Below are 18,584 nucleotides of genomic sequence, written 5' to 3' on the forward strand. Positions count from 1 at the left end.
CATGCCATAGCATGTGACAGAGCTACCATGACTGATTTTTTTTAAAAAATTTTTATTGAGTTATAGTCATTTTACAATGTTGTGTCAAATTCCAGTGTAGAGCACAATTTTTCAGTTATACATGAACATACATATATTCATTGTCACATTTTTTTTCGCTGTGAGCTACCATAAGATCTTGTATATATTTCCCTGTGCTATATACTGTATAATCTTGTTTATCTATTCTACATATGCCTATGAGTGTCTACAAATTTTGAACTCCCAGTCTATCCCTTCCCACCATCCCCCCTTGGCAACCACAAGTTTGTATTCTATGTGTATGAGTCTGTTTCTGTTTTGTATTTATGTTCTTTTTTTTTTAAGATTCCATATATGAGAAATCTCATATGGTATTTTTCTTTCTCTTTCTGGCTTACTACACTTAGAATGACATTCTCCAGGAACATCCATGTTGCTGCAAATGGCATTATGTTGTCAGTTTTTATGGCTGAATAGTATTCCATTGTATAAATATACCACATCTGCTTTATCCAGTCTTCTGTTAATGGACATTTAGGCTGTCTCCATGTCTTGGCTATTGTAAATAGTGCTGCTATGAACATTAGGGTGCAGGTGTCATCCTGAAGTAGATTTCCTTCTGGATATATGCCCAGGAGTGGGATTCCTGGGTCATATGGTAAGTCTATTCCTAGTCTTTTGAGGAATCTCTATACTGTTTTCCACAGTGGCTGCACCAAACTGCATTCCCACCAGCAGTGTAGGAGGATTCCCCTTTTCTCCACAGCCTCTCCAGCATTTGCATGACTGATTTTTTAAAAGGAAAAGATTAAAGTTTCCCTCCTAAAAAATAATTCACAGTGGCCAGCATCCTCACAGTTGCGGCAGGACATGTTTGGAAGAAGCAGAAGATTAGGATAAACTCCATGCCCAATGTGGTGCATTTCCCATGGAGGAAATATATCATATTTGTTCTCATTGGACCCAGAAGTCTCCAAATTGATACAATAGTCAGTAATTTTTTTTTTCTTACAAGAAATTTCAGTCTTGCAGTTCTATTCAAATCAAGTTGACATTTCCTGATCGTTTTAATGTTAAGAGTCTGTAAGTGCTTAACCAGAAAGCTGTCAGGTGTCCAATTAATGCGGCTCACTGGTTTCTGTATTTGATAGGATGTGGTAACCATATGAATCAAAATAGGATGAATCAAAATACAGAAGAGGGTTTGATTCAGAATCTTAGTTCCTTTACTATATTTGATTGATTTGGTTTATGACAACTTGCAAACTTATCCTTTTAAAATACACATTGTATTAAATTTCACCCATCAAAGGGCTAGTTTTATTTCCTCTTTCATCATGAAGAAAAGAGAATTTTTCTCAAGTAAGGATTCACAGTTAATTCATTTATCTCTAAAGCCTGCAGACAGTTACCTGAGAATACTAATGAGGTGATCTTGAAAGAGTTGGTTGTTAATTTTTTTTTTTTTTTTTTTTTTTTTGGCTGATTGGCTGGTTGGTTGTTATTATTCTGCCGAACAGTGGCGGAATGAGCGAATGCATTTCTCTGCAAAGGGAAATTCTTCCCACTGGCTTAACCTTTATCTTCAGACTTTCATATGTTTATGAAAGCCTTCCTCCCATTCATTAGATACATTTAAAATATTTACCATGGGTGAAAAAAGTTTTAAGAAAGAGATTGCTAAACTATTCACTAAGCTATTACAAGTTATATATTAAAAAAAAAAAAAACAAAAAACTGAATAGAGTTCCAAGCTCCAAAAGCACTTACTGAGATTCCTGCCATCATTTTTGGAAACTTATAATTATTTTATCACTTATAAAGTAATTGAACTTGATAGATTTCAGTGTTCACTAGAGGGTAGTCAATTGAAGCTGTGATAAGAGACAGAGTTTTACGTTTGCAGCTCTGAATGGGTATTTTAATTTTTGTCCTTAATGTTCATTAATTACTATAATTTTTGCTAACTTTCCTTTCACTTAAACATTTCCTAAAGTTCTAGAACTTGTAAAGGCAAGATATTAAGAGAAAGCCTTCTCCAAAATAAACTTTTAAAATAGTCCTGTCCAGGATTCTCATGTTCTTTAAATTTGGGGTGATGGTTTGGGGATGGGGAGGAGATAATTAGATTTGTTTGTTTGTTTGTTTTTACTTTTAACAGAGATACTGGGGATTGAACCCAGGACCTCCTGCATACTAAGCTCATTCTGCCACTAAGCTATACCCTCCCCCAAGGATCTTCATATGTAATGACTCATGGTTAAACTAGAAATACTTATTAAGTGTAAGTGGTTAAGTTACCAAAATTAAGCATCTCATAATACTGTTTACTCAGTTGTTCCTAAATCTTATGTGAAAGCAGAACAATGTAAGCCTAAAATATATATAAAGTTTTGTATAGCATGGAACATATAACAATAATAATACATCATAACTCTATAGAGCTTTACAGTTTTTAGCACTTTCACAGATTAAGTAATAAAGACTTACAGGGGATTCTCAGAGGTTTTTTTTAAACAGTTCTTGAGGAATTCATTGCTGTTCAAAGGTACGTAGCCTCTGCCAAATGTAAATTAAGAAATTTTGGACTATGAAAAAACTTTGCTACAAAGATATAAAAACATGTAAGGGGCTTCTGTTTCCACACAAGATGGAGTAACAGGGACTCGATTTATTCTCCCACCTGAAATCCCCCAAAAGAAAGAAAAAGATAAAATTTAAGAAGAGTTCTCAAGGCAACGAGCAGCAGACAATGAAGAAAAATGACCCCTGGAAGATAGGAAACAAGGAAGGGGAGGCCCACGCTTGCCGCAGCTTACTGCTCTGGGAGGGGGTCGGGGCTGCTGTGCAGGGACAGAGCCCTCGGCTCAGCCCAGCGGACTCCCGGAGTTGAGATGGAGCTGACCGTCCAAGAAACCAAAACGCTTAGCAGTCACAGGCCAGGGTACCAGAGAAGAAAGAGCTGCACAGAGAGAGAACCCTGCAGGTGTACAGCGGCCCCCTGAGTTTTCAGCAGAGTATTGATTAGTGCATGCATGTGAGGAAACTGCATGAGTGACAGGAAAAACTTGAAAGGTACAAACTATCAAAGCTCACTCAAGAAGAACTAGGCAACTTAAAGAACCCTATACATCTATTTCCAAAATTGAATATGTAGTTAAGAACCTTCCCCCACAAAAAAACTCCAGGCTTAGAGAGCTTTCCTGGTGAACACTACCAACGTTTAAGGAAGAAATAATACCAACTGTAAACAGATTTCCGGAAAATTTAAATTTAATTTCTGATTAATTCCATGAGGCCAACATTCTCCTAACACCAGATTGGGACAAACACATTACAAGAAAACTGTAGATCAATATCACCCATTAATATAGATACAAAAAAATTCTAAACAAAATTCAGTATTAATAATACATCATCATGACCAAGTGGGGTATACTACAGGAATGCAGAAGTAGCTTAACATCAGAAAATTAGTCAGTGTAATTCACCATATGAAACTGAAAAAGAAAAATCGTAAGATGATCTGAGCATGAGATGCATAAAGGCGTTTGACAAAAATCTAACATCCATTTTTTCAGTAAAATAAGGAACTTCCTCAACATCATAAAAGGCATCCATGAAAAATCTAACTAACATCATACTTAACTGTGACAGATTGAATGTATTACCCGCTAAGATCAGGAGCCAGGCATGGATCAACACTTCTTTTCAACAGTGAACTACAGGTTCTAGAGAGGAAGAAGTAAAACTGCTCTTACTGTCAGACAATATGGTCATTATTTAGAAAATCCAATAGAATCTACAAAAAAGCCACTAGAACTAACAGGTGGGTTTAGCAAGGCTATAGGATACAAGATCAATATACAAAAATCAATAGTATGAAAGTAATCTGTATAATTTTGTGTCTGTATAACTTCTAATCTGTATAATACTGTAATGGTGGATACATGTCATTATATATTTGTTAAAACCTACAGAATGTACAAAAAGTGAATCCTACGTAACATAAGCTATAAACTTTAGTTAATGATAATGTATCAATACTGGTTCATCAATTGTAACACATGTACCACAATAATTCCCAATGTAAATAATATGGGAAACTGGGGAGTAGAGAGAGTAGGTGAGAACTCTCTGCACTTTCTGATCAATTTTCCTGTCAAACTAACCCAGTTCTTTAAAAAAAACTATCAATTTTTAAAAACTAATATATAAACTTACAATTAATTAAATTATGTCCGTTCTTCCCAAATTTATTTCTAGATTCAGTGCTATCCCAGTCAAAATGCCAGCAGATTTTTCCTTGGTAGAAATTGACAGGGGCTTCTAAAATTCATATGGAAATGCAAAAGACCTGAAAGAGCCAAAAGGACTTTGAAAAAGAAGAATAAAGTTGAGTGACTAAGCCGACCTGATATGAAGACCAATGATAATGCCATCGTAGTCAAAAATAGATGCTACTGAGGGAAGTGCAGATTGGAGCACCATTTCCATGTATCAATTAGCAAATGGCTGAAACGCTTTTGACTGAGCAGTTCAGTGCTAGCAATTTTTACTGAAAAGTGGTCAAACACATACAAACAAGAACAAAGATATTAAAATCATCCTTCTTCTTAGTGGCTAAAAACTAGAAAATAGAAGGACTGCAGAAATTTTCCAAACTAGGGGGAACTAAGGATGAAAGACAACTAAATGTAATGTAAATCTTGGATTGCTCTTTAATGAGAAAAAAGGACACTAGAGGGACAACTGGAAAACATGTGCGAAACGTCTGTAGATTAATTGTGTTATATCAATATTTTCCCTGGCTTCAGTATTGACATGGTTTTGTCAGATGTTAACTTTGGGGAGACTGGATAAAAGGTATATGGGGAAAAACTAGAAAATAAACAGATATTTAACAAAAGGAAACTGGTTAAGTAAATTATGATATACACTTATGTTAAAATAAGTATGCAGGCCAGGCATCAAAAATCATGTATTTAATGACGTGGGGGAAAGTTCAGGTTATATAGTTATGTGAATTTAGCAGGTAACAAAATGATAGGTTCCTCCTTTGTTTTAAAATATCTGTTTATATATCTGGAAGAATTTAAAGCAAAATATTTACAGTTCTAAGTGAAGAAGTTATCAGTTGTTTTTCACAAAAATTGTATATTGCTTTTGTAATTTTAAAAAGGTTTTAAAGTTTAGATTTTTTAAAGTTTTATCATTGAAAACATATATTTATCGAAACAGTCATTTTTAGCATGCAAAATTGATGGCTACCTCAAATTACATGTGACAAATTAAGATTCTGTTTCAAACTGGTGAAGGAAGATCTTTCTCTAAATGACTGGTAATTAAACCTTAAAATCTTTGTTTCTCCCTTCCTGTTCATTTAACTGTGTTTGTTTTCATTTTATGGACTGTACTTGCTATTGTTTTTTATATTTTAAAATAAAATCTGTACATGCTTTCTATACATGAAAAATACAGAAGAGTATTCAGAAGAAAATAAACAATTATCTGTAATCACTACTAGTATGTTCTCATGTCTTATTATTCTTTCAAGGACTTGCGAGTGGGCTTCTCAGTCCTTGGCCTGTATCAGTGGAAGACCCATTAATGTTAATAAGCAAACATGGAATCACTCCCGTGAGCCAACACAACCTCATGTAACCATGATGAAATTATAAAATTCTCCTTTTGCATATGGTGGGATGGATATTTACTTATTTGTTTTGGAAGTTCCCTCATTAATTTTCTTCTAAGTATTAAAGTATCCATATTCACCATTTTGTAAAATATAAAACACTATAGTGCTTGCTTCAGCAGCACACCTACTAAAATTGGAACGATGTAGAGAAGATTAGCAGGAATGACACACAAATTTGTGAAGTGCTCCATATTGAAAAAAAAAAAAAAAAAAGGACAAACGAACTTATTTACAAAACAGAAACAGGCTTACAGAAATAGAAAGTGAACTTATGGTTACCAGGGGGGCATGGGGTGGGAAGGGATAAACTGGGAGTTTGAGATTTGCAGATACTACCTAATATGTATAAAATAGGTAAACAACAAGTTTATACTGTATAGCATACGGAACTATATTCAATATCTTGTAGTAACTTATGATGAAAAGGAATATGAAAACGAATATATGTATGTTCATGTATGACTGAAGCACTGTGCTGTACACCAGAAATTGACACAATATTGTAAACTGATTATTAAAAAAATACATATATACAAAAAAAATTAAAAACACTATAAAGAAGAAAACAAAAAACAACAGTAATTCTACCGTCAAGGATTATCACTTGTAACTTCCAGGGGTTTATTCTATGTAAATATATGCAATATAAACACTTACGTAAAACCATGTATTGTTAGGATTTTGCTTTTTTTCACTTAACATTTTCTTATTATCAGTTCTCCTATCTTTTAAAGGGCGTATTGTATTTCTTTGTATGATACATTACAAATCATTTAGTCAGTCCCTGATCACTGAACATTTTGGTTATTTCGAATTTTTTTACGAGGCAAGTCCACTGTCCTCTGGGATACGGGTGCAGATAAGCAAATCCTGTAAGAACCATCAATTTACAATTTTGTACTCCACACACACTATGTATGAGTTTTGGTTTTGTTTTTGGCAAGGAAGGGCAATGGATGATGGCGGAAGGACGTGTAGAGGGTAGAAGTGGGGGTAATCCGCTCCATCTAGTTCAAGAAGAACCGCGTTTGCCACTTTAGGGAGGGGTTCCCTGGGACCCCGCCCCCAGACCATTCACCAGTCATCGCCGGTTCCCACTGTATGCTGAGCTGCACTGCACCCCTGTGGCCGAGCCGCGGCACTGCAGCACAAGAGCACCAAATTGCAGGGGTTTTAGGGATGCCGTTTGGTTTATTTGGGGAACTGATTTTAAAATCCAATTTAAAGCTGTAATTTTTTTTTTCAGCACACAAACAGAAAATGATAGACTGTGTGGGACTGTGGTCTGTAATACACATTTCTTTAGAGCCCTAAGCGCTTGAATGAAAATAAACTTCCCCCTTATATCCCTGACTCTTTTTCTACAGCTTCAGTCGGGCCACTCCGCCCTTAGGCAGTATCTTTTAGCCCTATGAACCACTCGCTGCAAGTCTCCAAATGAGCTAGGCTTCCTTTTGCTCACGGGACTTTATACAGGCTGAGTAAACCCCAGACTCCCTGTTCCCTGCCTAACTCCTAAATCCCCTTAAGATTTAGATTCCTTTCAATCCCCTAAGACAGGGGTGATGGTTGACTGGTGCTGGGAGCTCCCCCAGTTGGAAAAAGTAATTCCTATAAATGCATCACTCTCTCCCCTTTTGGACTGGAGGGTCCCTGAGCACAAACGGGACTCCTCCTCATTTTGCTCACCACTTTTCTTGCCGTGGAGACAGTAAATCACGAACAGATAGTAGGAGTCTAGTCTGTTCAAAGGAGGAAAGCACACAAACATGGATAGTATAGTATGTTTTCTCCATTCAGTTCCACTGTATTCAGTTCTGCCAGTATCGATGGGGCACCTACTCTGTCCAAGAGTGCTCACTGATAGCATGGGAGGTGGGAACGGAGGCGAGGAAAGCTATGAGATGAGGAACTGATACCTCCTGCTATTAACTCTGCAGTTTGTTATTCCTTTCAAACACTTACTGCGTGGACAAAGCTTGAGGTGTTGAGGTCCAGACATTGGTCCAGACTTGAGACGTTAGGCTCACACATGCATATTTTTAAGGCTTCTTTCTTTCTTTCTCTTTCTTTCTTTCCCTTTCTTTCTCTCTCTCTTTCTTTCTTTCTTTCTTTCTTTCTTTCTTTCTTTCTTTCTTTCTTTCTTTCTTTCTTTCTTTCTTTCTTTCTTTCTTTCTTTTCTTGTCACCCGGTGATTCTATGTGTAGCTAGCATTAAGAACTTTGACCGCAGACTATCTGTAAGAAACTCCTGAGTCCCAAGTTCTTAAACAGTGAGAAGTAACAGTGACAATATCAAGCAAGCCGGTGGAACACTATTTGAAGACAGGAGTAATTAGCTATCCATTCTTCTGCGAGGAACCCTTTGATTTTCCTCTGAAGAAAAATCCCTTCTTTACAGGAACTACTGTTCACAGTTTATGAGAATTACTGCTCCAAGTCCTTGGGGTTGAGGTAGGGCTGATTCTCACCGTCACTTCCGATTCCCCCCCACCACACACACACACGTGCGCGCGGGCACGCACATGGTACCTGCACGCACAGCCCACCCACGTACTGATGCTACTTTCTTTTTCAACTTGAATTGCACGTGGATCCAGCCACGTCTGAACCTTTAGACTGAACTTCTACTCTTATTAAACTTTTCAACTACTGAGCCAATAAATCCCCTGCCACTTTTTTCCCTATATGAGTTTGAGGTGGGTTTTGTCATTGCAACCACAAAATTTCTAACGAACAGAAATCTTTGAGACTTTCAAATGAGACATACAACTTTCTATTCTGTCTGCTCATAGAAAGGGGATACGTTTATTGATGTGTCCTGCTATGTTGAGATTCTTTTTTCTTGTTCTCTGATAAGATTTTCTTCATTATTCTTAGTGGAGCTTAAGTTTATTAAACATGAAAAGCCCATATATTTCGTCTAGCTTAGCCCTGTTCAGTGTATTTGTTTTTGACATGGGCTTTTAAAAGCTGCTCACACGAATAAAATGGAGACAATGAGACATCTCACAGAACTGTTGATGGTAAGATGAAATAACATGTGAAATCACCTTATGCCATATAAATATTGGGTATTATTACTACGGGTTTCATCCTTATTATCATCATATTTCATTTTCTGCCAACAAAGATGCTGGAGAGTTATTTATCGAAAGCTATACAAATGCAAACTGTAACTGAGCAAGTAAATGATGGAAAAAACGGAAATTTGATTCCTTTGAGGCTCTGATCATCTCAGGAATGTTGTAAAAGATCAGTTGAAATAATGTCGAAGGTGCTTAGAAAAGAAAAATGCGATGTGATTATAAGGTACTGTTATCTCAGCCCTTCTGGTCACTGAAACTTTGACATTGTTCATATGCATATGTGTTTTATTTCAGAGCTTATTAATATCTGGTACTTCTCACTTAATTTTAAAACAAACAAAAAAACCCCACATGCTGTTTAATAGAGTGCAATCTTATACAATGAATGGCTTTATCTTGGTTTTCGTTCTCTTCGGCCTCTCTGTGGCATTTAACCACCCTGGCAACCCACTCCTTCAAATTCCTTCCTCCCTTAGATCCAGTGACACTAATTTCCCTACTTCTTCTTGACCTTTTCAAAGACTTTTGAGTCCCTTCTCCCTTCCCAACTCCTAATTCCAGGGATGATGCCCACAAGGCTCTGAGCTTCGTTCTCTCTCTCTGTCTCTCTCAGTCCTCAGTTCCTGTACAATTCATCCATTCTCATCTATCTTACATAGTTCCTTCTTCCCACTATTTATTCCAACATGTACGTCCTGCCACTAGCTCACTTTCAAGATCTTCAACTCTTCTCCGTTCCAACTAACTGCCTTCACAATTGCCCGGTTTCAGTTGGTGGCAGCCTCACGGAGCCCGTGTCCCTCCCTCCTTAGAGCGTTCCTATCTTTCAGTCCCTTTTTCCAGGCTCCAAGTACATTAGTGCCTTCCCGACTTATTTTTCTCTGCTCTCCCGAGACCAACACAGCAGCCCAGGTCCTCATCACCAGCCTGCCCATCCTCGTAGCTGGTCTGTTTGGCTCTGGACTCTTCCCACTCCTGTCTGTCCCATGGACGGCAGCTGAATCCAGTTCCTATAATGCCTCTTTGTGAGCTCTGTCAGAGCAAGTACCGCACACTGGGCATCTTGGCGCCCCCAGCACCTGGCACAGTGCCCAGCACAATTATGGCTCTTGACTGACAGTCGTCCCATTGCTCAGGAGAGTTGCTTCAGTGTGTGTGTGTGTGTGGTATCAATTTCAGACTTCTTAGCTTGACTCTATAATATGAATTATTCATCCTGTCTTGTTTTAAATTGCTTCATAGAGTAAACCCTTTACCTAAGCCAATCTAGATTTTCCTTTTATAAATTTACATTTCACTGATAACTAAGACCAAACTCTTTAGCAATCATTAATTCTCTGCTATCAATGTAATTTGTCTCCCTAACTAGATTATGCTATCCTGAAAGCCCAAAATTCTAACAGTTTTTAGATCCACTCCCTACCAAACACCCTTTCACCACAAATATCTATTTTCCTTTATAAATTTACACTTCCCTTCTTATTTGTAGATCCATAACACATGTTTATATATCTCATAGCACCTAGCTCTGTGCTGAGTCCCGGTGGTCACTCATTGAATATTTGTTGATTAATCACCTGGACTGATCATTATTCTACTTTGATTTGCTCCTGGACCGGGAAACCCAACACAAAAGAGCATCTTGCTGGCCTGACTTGATATCGCTCTCTGGAGATACAAGAACTTAACTTATCACAGAGTGAGTCTTTTGATAATTGGATGGTAGATCCCCAACTATTTATTTTAGCTCAAAATATTAGAAGGAAAAACAATGATAGCAGCAGTGGCTAAGCATGACTGTAGACACCGTGGGACTTACAATGAAAGACTGACAGCCTCTGAGCTGCTGCGATGTAAAAAAAAAAGAGGTGGCAGGGTGACCGAAGGACGTTTACCAGTCCAGTCTTGTGTCATTTCTGATTTTTTTTCCTTTTGCCAACAACAAAAATGATCACCTGGTATCCCGAACGAATGAATGGACCTCTTTTCAATTCCTAACTCAAAGCAAGAGAGTTATTTGGAAGACTTGATAGAATCTAATACATTATGTCGATGCAGGAAGGAGGCTCTGAAATGGAGTCTTTAGGGCTGTATAATTCTGCATGTATTTGAATAATTCAAACTGGTGTGCCCCCTCCCCCAGCCATCCTTTTATTCTCCGCACACTGCAGACATTAACAACACGAAGCCATCGCACATTCGCGCACTTTCTGAAACAATTGAGCTAATTGTGAACTTGCCAACTCCTAACAAAAATGCTAGTGTGTGTTGCTCCGCAGTCGTGCCCAGTTCTACGAGGAGATAACAACACTGTTGTCTCCCTCGGCCAGGGCTCCCAGATGGGTCACTGGGCTGAGGCAGAACTGGGCTGTGCTCTTGGCAGATGGGTTGGAAAGTTGGCTGACTTGTTCAGAAACCTGACATCCTGGACATCTCCAGCCTCCACAGACAGAATTGACACAGTTCAATCTCAGTCTCACCTCATCAGTAATTTTCCTTGGAAAAGTTTTTTTTTACTGTGTAGCTCGCTTTCATTCTGTTTCTATGATGACTGTATGTTTGCATGTCGTAATATATGTTATGTATTATATATAAATCTTTTAAAGTCTGTTATGTAAATATATATAGAGAGAGAGACAGAGACAGAAACAGAAATGGAGAGGGCAGCGTCTCTCAGCCTCGATGCTATTAACGTTTGGGGCTAAATAATTCTTTGTTTTGGGGACTGTCCTGTCACGACAACCAAAATGTCTCCAGACATTGCCAAATGTTCCCTGGCAGGAGAACTGTCCCTGGTTGAGAAGCACTGATATAGAGTAATGCTGAGTGAATTATTTGAATTAAGGTCTTAATGGAATACACGTGCAGACGCACAATCCAAGGCAATGTACAACCACATAAAAATTCATTAGAACTGAAATATTTCCAACTGAGAGTCATTTTTATTTCAAGAAATGTAAAATGCAGCATAATGAGAGTATTAAAAAAATCGAATGGACCCTTAAATTTTGTTGCAATTTGTCATTTTTAATCAAGCCTATTTGATATACTCAGCTTTTATTCAAAACATCTGAATAAGGAAGAAAAATGTTTCTTACGCTGCCTGTCTCTCCTACTGGGCCCTACTAGGAGTTTGCACTGTAGACCCAGATCCTGTCCTAAGGACTTAAACACATTTTCTAATGAAGGGGTTCATGCAACATAGTATCTGGTCCATGAATGTTAGTTTTCAGTAACTCTGAATGATTATTATTATCTTATTTAATCCTCATAACATACCTTCGAGGTATAAATTATTATTCCTGTTTTACAGACAAGGCTCAGAGAACAGAGGAGCTTCCACAAGGTCACACAATCAGAACAAGTCAGAACTACCTCTAGAACTCAGATCTTTCTGGCCTCAACTATGTTTTAACCTTTTTTTTTTTAACTCCCATATTAAGGGACCCAAAGCCAGGAGAAGAAATAAGTTATCCATAATCCCAGAGGGGGAAAAAGAGTCCCAGAAGGATGGCTTTGGTTACCCCACTGGGGTTGCTGCGAAGGAATGATGATGGCTGTGACATGAGGTCCCTTCTCACTCATAGTTGTGGGGATGTCATCCCATCTCTGCTCCTTCGAAGAGCTCCTCCTCTGCATGCCGACTGAAAGTCCATTAAGACACCTAAGTTCAGCCCAATCACTTCCAAGTCAGATTTTGACCCATGAGGGTAATAGAGGAGGACCCAGGACAGATGTCAGAGAGGCTGGGAACAGTGGGGTCACAGGGTAGGCAAAGGGAGATAAGGATCAGAAGGCAAGGTGGGAGGAGAATAAGGCTGGGGGGCAGGTAAAAGTGTGTGGCCCAAACTAAGCAGAGAGGGGCATGCTCACAGGGTGAGGCAAGGGAAAAGGCGTGTCTCCAATAGTGTTAAGTTTACACTATTGTTTCAAAGAATCGGTTTGCTAGGGCTGCCAAAGTACCACAGACTGGGTGGCCTTAATGACAGAAATTTATTTTCTGACTATTTTGGAGACTAGAAGTCCGAGTTCAAGATGTCGGCAGAGTTGGTTCCTTCTCTGGACCAGGAGGAAGAATTTGTTCTATGCTGTCCCCCAGCTGCCGGTGGTTTGTGGCCAGCCTTTGGTGTTCCTTGGCATGTAGAACCATCACCCCATCTCTGCCTTCATCTTCACATGATGTTATCCCTATGCATAGGTCTGCCTCCAGATTTCCTCTTTTTACAAGGACACTGGTCATATTGGATGAGAGTTCACCCTAAAGATCTCATCTTAACTTGATTACCTCAGTAAAAACCGTCTCTCCAAATAAGGTCATATTCTGAGATACTGGGTCTTAGCACAACATACGAATTTTGCAGAGGTACAATTCAGCCCATAACAGGAGCCAAGTAACACTGGATGCATAAGAATGAGCAATGCAACTCTCCCCCGCTCTTCCCTCTTCAGCTCTGACCCAGCAAGAGGGACACCAGCTCCAGGTTCAGAGGCTGGAGGAGCTACCACAGGGCAGCAGCTAGTGAGTCACGATCAAGCTACTGCCTCATCTCCAGGGAAGACCTCACAAAAGCTACTGTGGGTGTCTTTAAAGTGTCAGCTTAGCTCTTAGATATTGAAATTTCTATTCTGAACTAAGGAAGTTTAAAAAAAAATGTCTTTCAAGATAAAACAGATATTAAAGGTAAAAAAAGGACCACCTTTTAAATTAAACAATTTGAAGGACCATGTGTCAGTGACCCAGAAGTAATTAAGACATCATTAAGGTACTCTGAAGTGTAGGGACAGAGTTAATTCATACTCAGTAGAGCAGAACCCAATCATAAATTTCAGCCCTTGGAGCTTGAATCAGGAAATTCTCAGAGTTCCAGCCAGAATCAACTGAACATCTAGAGGAGACATTTGGCTTTTGCAAAGCAACTGTCATCTTTGTCCTATGCTTGTCTCCAGTCCTTCTGGACACTCTTCAGCCCCATGTTGAGTTGATCATGGTGCTCTATCCCCATTCCCACCACCCACCCCATTTCAGGATTAGCCCCAGATGCACACAGGAATCCAGCCAAGTCATTTCCAGCCCTAACCTAGAATTTTCTACTGGAGTTGTGGGGAAGAATCTCACTCTTGCCTGTTGGGTGAATCCAGGGCTGTCAGAAGCCATGCTCCCCACCAGGAGGGGGAATGACATGAAGGATAAACAGGAGTCCTGGTGGCTTTGAGCCCAGTTATAATCTCCAAGAATCCAGAGTTGCTTGGTTCTGGCTTTCCTTTTTTTTAATTAAAAACAAACTTTTAATAATACCTTTATTAAAGGACCTACTGTATAGCACAGGGAATTATATTCAATTTCTTGTAATAATATATAATGGGAAAGAATCTGAAAAAAATATATGTATGTATATGTATAACTGAATCACTTCGCTGTGCACCTGAAACTAACATTGTCAATCAACTACATTTCAATTAAAAAAAAAGAAAAAATAATAATACTAGCTTTACTGAGATATAATTCACATACCACAAAATTCACTCACTTAGAATGTACAGTTCAATGGTTTTTTGTATATTCTGAAGGTTGTGCAAATTTTACCATTATATAACTTTGGAACATTTTCATCACCCCCAAAAGAAACCCCATACCCGCTAACACGCACTTCCCATGACCCCTCCCCCAGTCCCGGGCAGTCACCAGTCTGCTTACTGGCTCTGTGAATTTTGCCTTTTCTAGACAGTCTCACTCTACTCTCACACTGTTTTAAAATTGTTTTGGGGTCTGTCTCCCCAGCCAAGGCAGGAGCTGTCTCAGGAGGGTACTAAGGGTACCAGCCAGGCACTAGGGAATAAAATTCCCTAGCAGGGGGCCCTTGCCTCTCTCCCATAATTTGGGAGTAGATAATCTAAGCAAATTTCTTAGCTTAGAACTCCTAGTGGATTCATGCCTAGAAGGTAGTGAACTTTTTTGGTGTGTGTGTGTGGTAAAATATATATAACATAAAAGTTATAATTTTAGACATTTTTATGAATACAGTTGAGTGGTATTAAATACAATCACATTTTTGTGCAATCCTTACTACCATCCATCTCCAGAACATTTTCATCTTCCCCAATTGAAACTCTGCACACATTGAACAATAACTATCCACTCCCATCCTCCCCTATTCCCCTACCCCTGGTAGCCTCTCCCCTACTTTCTGTCTCCTCTAGATACTTTATAACAGTGGAGTCATACAATACTTGTCCTTTTGTGACTGATTTATTTCACTTAGCAGAACGTTTTAAAGGTTCACCAATATTGTGGCATTGTCCGTACTTCATTCATGTTTCCTCCCCAAACTGTTTCTATTATGGCAAAATATATGTAACATAAAATTTACCATCTTAACTATTTTTAAGTGTACAGCTCACTAGTATTAAATACATTCATAATGTTGTGCCACCATCACCACCACTCATTTCCAGAACTCTTTTCATCTTGTAAAACTGAAATTGAACACCCACTAAACAATAACTCCACATTTTTTCCTTCCTCCCAGACTTGGGCAACCAACATTCTGCCTTCTATCTCTATGACTGGGACTAATCTGTATACTCTCCAGAGACTATATGATGACCAAATATTCTCTATAAGTGGAAATGCACAGTATTTATCTTTTGTGACTGGTTTATTTCATTTAATATAAAATGTCCTCAAGGTTCATCCATGTTGCAGCAAATGTCAGAATCTCCTTCCTTTTCAAGGCTGAATAATATTCCATTATGTGTATATACCAAATTTTTGCCTATTCATTCATCCATCAATGAACACTTAGGTTGCTTCCACCTTTGGACTATTATGAATAATGTTGCTATGACCATGGGGGTACAAATCTCTCTTTGAGACCCTGCCTTCAAGGTATAGATATATACCAAGAAGTGGAATTGCTGGATCATATGGTAATTCTATTCTTTATTTGTAAGGAACCATCATATTGTTTTCGATAGTGACTGCACCATTTTTCATTCCTACATTCCCACGCACAAGGGTTCCAATTTCTTCACATCCCCACAAACACTTGCTTTCTGTTTGTTTGATAATAGCCACCCTAATAGGCATGAAGTGGAATCCCATTGTAGTTTGATTTGCATTTTCCTAATGGTTAATAATATTGAGCATTTTTCCATGTGCTTATTGGCCATTTGAATATTTTCTTTGGAAAAATGTCTGTTCAAGTCCTTTGCCTATTTTTTAATCAGATTGATTATTTTTCTTGTTGTTAAGTTGTAGTTATTCTCTATATATTCTGGATTTTAATCCCTTATCAGTGATATGATTTGTAGACATTTTCTCATAAAGTGAATCTCCTGTAGACAGCATAGAGTTGGATCGTTCTACCAGTTTCTGTCTTTTAACTGGAAAATTTAAGCTATCAAAGTAATTATTGACAAGGAGAGAATTACTTATGTCATCTTGCTGTTATTTTCCATATGTTATTTCTCTTTTGCCCTCATTTCCTACACTTTTTTGTCATTAAACCTTTTAATTGGTTCTCATTTCCTTTTCTGTACATTCTATCGCTATTTCTTTGTGGTTATCGTGGAGATTATATTAAACATGTCAAACTTACAACAACCTAAATTGAATTTATACTAGCTTAACTTCAGCAATAAACAAAACTGTGCCCTTTTACAGCTCCATCCTGACCCCTTTCAATTGTTGATATCATAAAATTGCCTCTTTGTATATTGTATACATAAAACATGAATTAATAATCCTTTTACATGCATTAGTATTCTAAATTATGTAGAAAACAAAAGGTGGAGTTACAAGCCAAAATCAAAATAATATTGGCTTTTAGACTAATAATTATTTTTGTTAATGTGTTAGTCTCTTACATCATGTAGAAAACAAAAAGTGGAGTGACAGACAGTTGTTACAAAAATACCAGCTTTTATAATTGCCCCTGTGTTTACCCTGACTGACAGCTATATAGTTTCATACAGCTGCAAATTGTTGTCTAGTGTCCTTTCACATCAACCTCCAAGACTCCCTTTAGCATTTCTTTCTAGGAAAATCTAACGGTAATTAACTCCCTGGGTTTTTGTTTATCAGGGAATGTCTTAATTTCTCCCTAACTTTTGAAGGACAGTTTTGCCAGATGTAGGACTCACAGTTGACAGGGTTTTTTTGTTTTGTTTTGTTTACTTTTGGTGCTCTGAATATATCAGCTTATTATCTTCTGGTCGTCAAAGTTTCTGATGAGAAATGGTCTTGTTGAAGATTCCCTATAAGTAATTAGTTGCTTCTTTCTTGCTACTTTCAAGATTCTTTGTCTTTGAAAAGTTTGATCATTGGTATGTCTATGTGTGAGTCACTCTGAGTTCACCCTGAAGTTCATTGAACTTCTTGGATGTCTATATTCATGTCTTTCATTAAATTTGCAAAGTTTTCAGTCATCATTTTGTCAAATATTCTCTCTGCTCCTTTCTCTCTCTCTTCTCATTTTAAGGAGAAGCCCCACGGAATGATGGTTTGCTGTGTGGTCCTTCATCTTCTCGGCACTCGCTGTGCTTCCGTTTACAGACATTAGACATTTTCTCTGGTCACAAGTGCCATCCAAGTGTGAATAAGTAAGTGTGCCCTCTTTTCAGCCCCCACCTCAGCCCCGTGTTCCTCTAAATAGAAAAGGTGCTGGGTATCTCTTCAGAGTCTCTGTGGCCATGGTTCTCCCACCTGGGGCTTAAAGCAGACCGCAGCTCGATCTTCTGAAATCCGTCCTGGAACTACCTTTTAAGACTCTCTCAGTGTGTACGTTGGTCTGCTTGACGGTGTCTCATAGGTCCCTCATGCTCTATTCATTTTTCTTTTTTTCCTTTCTGTTCCTCAGATGCAATAGTTTTTCCCTTGTACTCTCTTCAGGTTCACTGATGCTTTCTTCGGCTGGTCCATTTTGCCTTTGAATCCCTCTAGTGAAATTTTTATTTCAGTTATTGCATTTTTCCATTTCAAAATTTCTTTTTGGTTTCTTTTTAGGTTCTGCATCTCTTTTAAAATTTCCATTCTGTTCATACAGCTACTTCTTGACTTTCTCCACGTCTTCCTTTAGTTCTTTGAGCATCTTTAAGATAGTTGTTTTGAAGTCTCCTCAGGTCTTTTTCAGCGACAATTTATGTTAATTTATTTTTCCTTTAAATGGGCCTTACTTCCTTGTTTCTTTGTGTGCCTCATGATGTTTTGTTGAAAATTGGACATTTGAATTTGTGATGTGTTAACTCTGGAAATTAGATTCTCCTCATTCCCCAGAGTTTACTGGGTGTTTTGTTTTTGTTTTTGTTTTTGTTTTTAAATTGTTGTAGGCTATCTCCATGCCAAGGATCAGCCTGAGGTGTAAACATAAGGTCGTCTCAGGTGTTTTCTGAGCCTACACCTTTCCATGAGTATGTGCACTGACTCTCTAACTTCCCTCATATAAGCAGTTGCTTTTGAATTCCCCATCATTTAATGTCTTGCTCCTAAAAAGGGGAAAAGAGAAAAATGAAGGGGGAAGGGCACTAGCTTTTTAAGCTCCCTACAAGACACTTCAGTTAGAGGGAGAGGGGCTTGCAACAACCGGGGGAGCTGAAAAAACAATGGCCACCCACCACTTTGTTTACATCTCTGAGATGAGACAGAGCATTAGCAATCAAAGCACAGATCCTTGATATTTCAAGGACAAGGTCCTTTTTGACCACCCTGGCTCCGGAAGCTATGTGAAAACTGCTCCAAGAACACATGCACAGCTAGGCAGTTGTACCATGGAACTA

At 38.3% G+C, this 18,584-nt stretch overlaps 1 pseudogene; it reads left to right on the top strand.

The window, feature by feature from the left end:
* The first annotated feature begins 5,825 nt into the window (after positions 1-5,825).
* On the top strand, positions 5,826-5,919 carry LOC116148998 (U6 spliceosomal RNA; annotated as a pseudogene).
* The last annotated feature ends 12,665 nt before the right edge of the window (positions 5,920-18,584 follow it).

The sequence above is a fragment of the Camelus dromedarius genome, chromosome 1 (genome assembly GCF_036321535.1).
Source record: "Camelus dromedarius isolate mCamDro1 chromosome 1, mCamDro1.pat, whole genome shotgun sequence".
Classification (NCBI taxonomy): Eukaryota; Metazoa; Chordata; class Mammalia; order Artiodactyla; family Camelidae; genus Camelus; species Camelus dromedarius.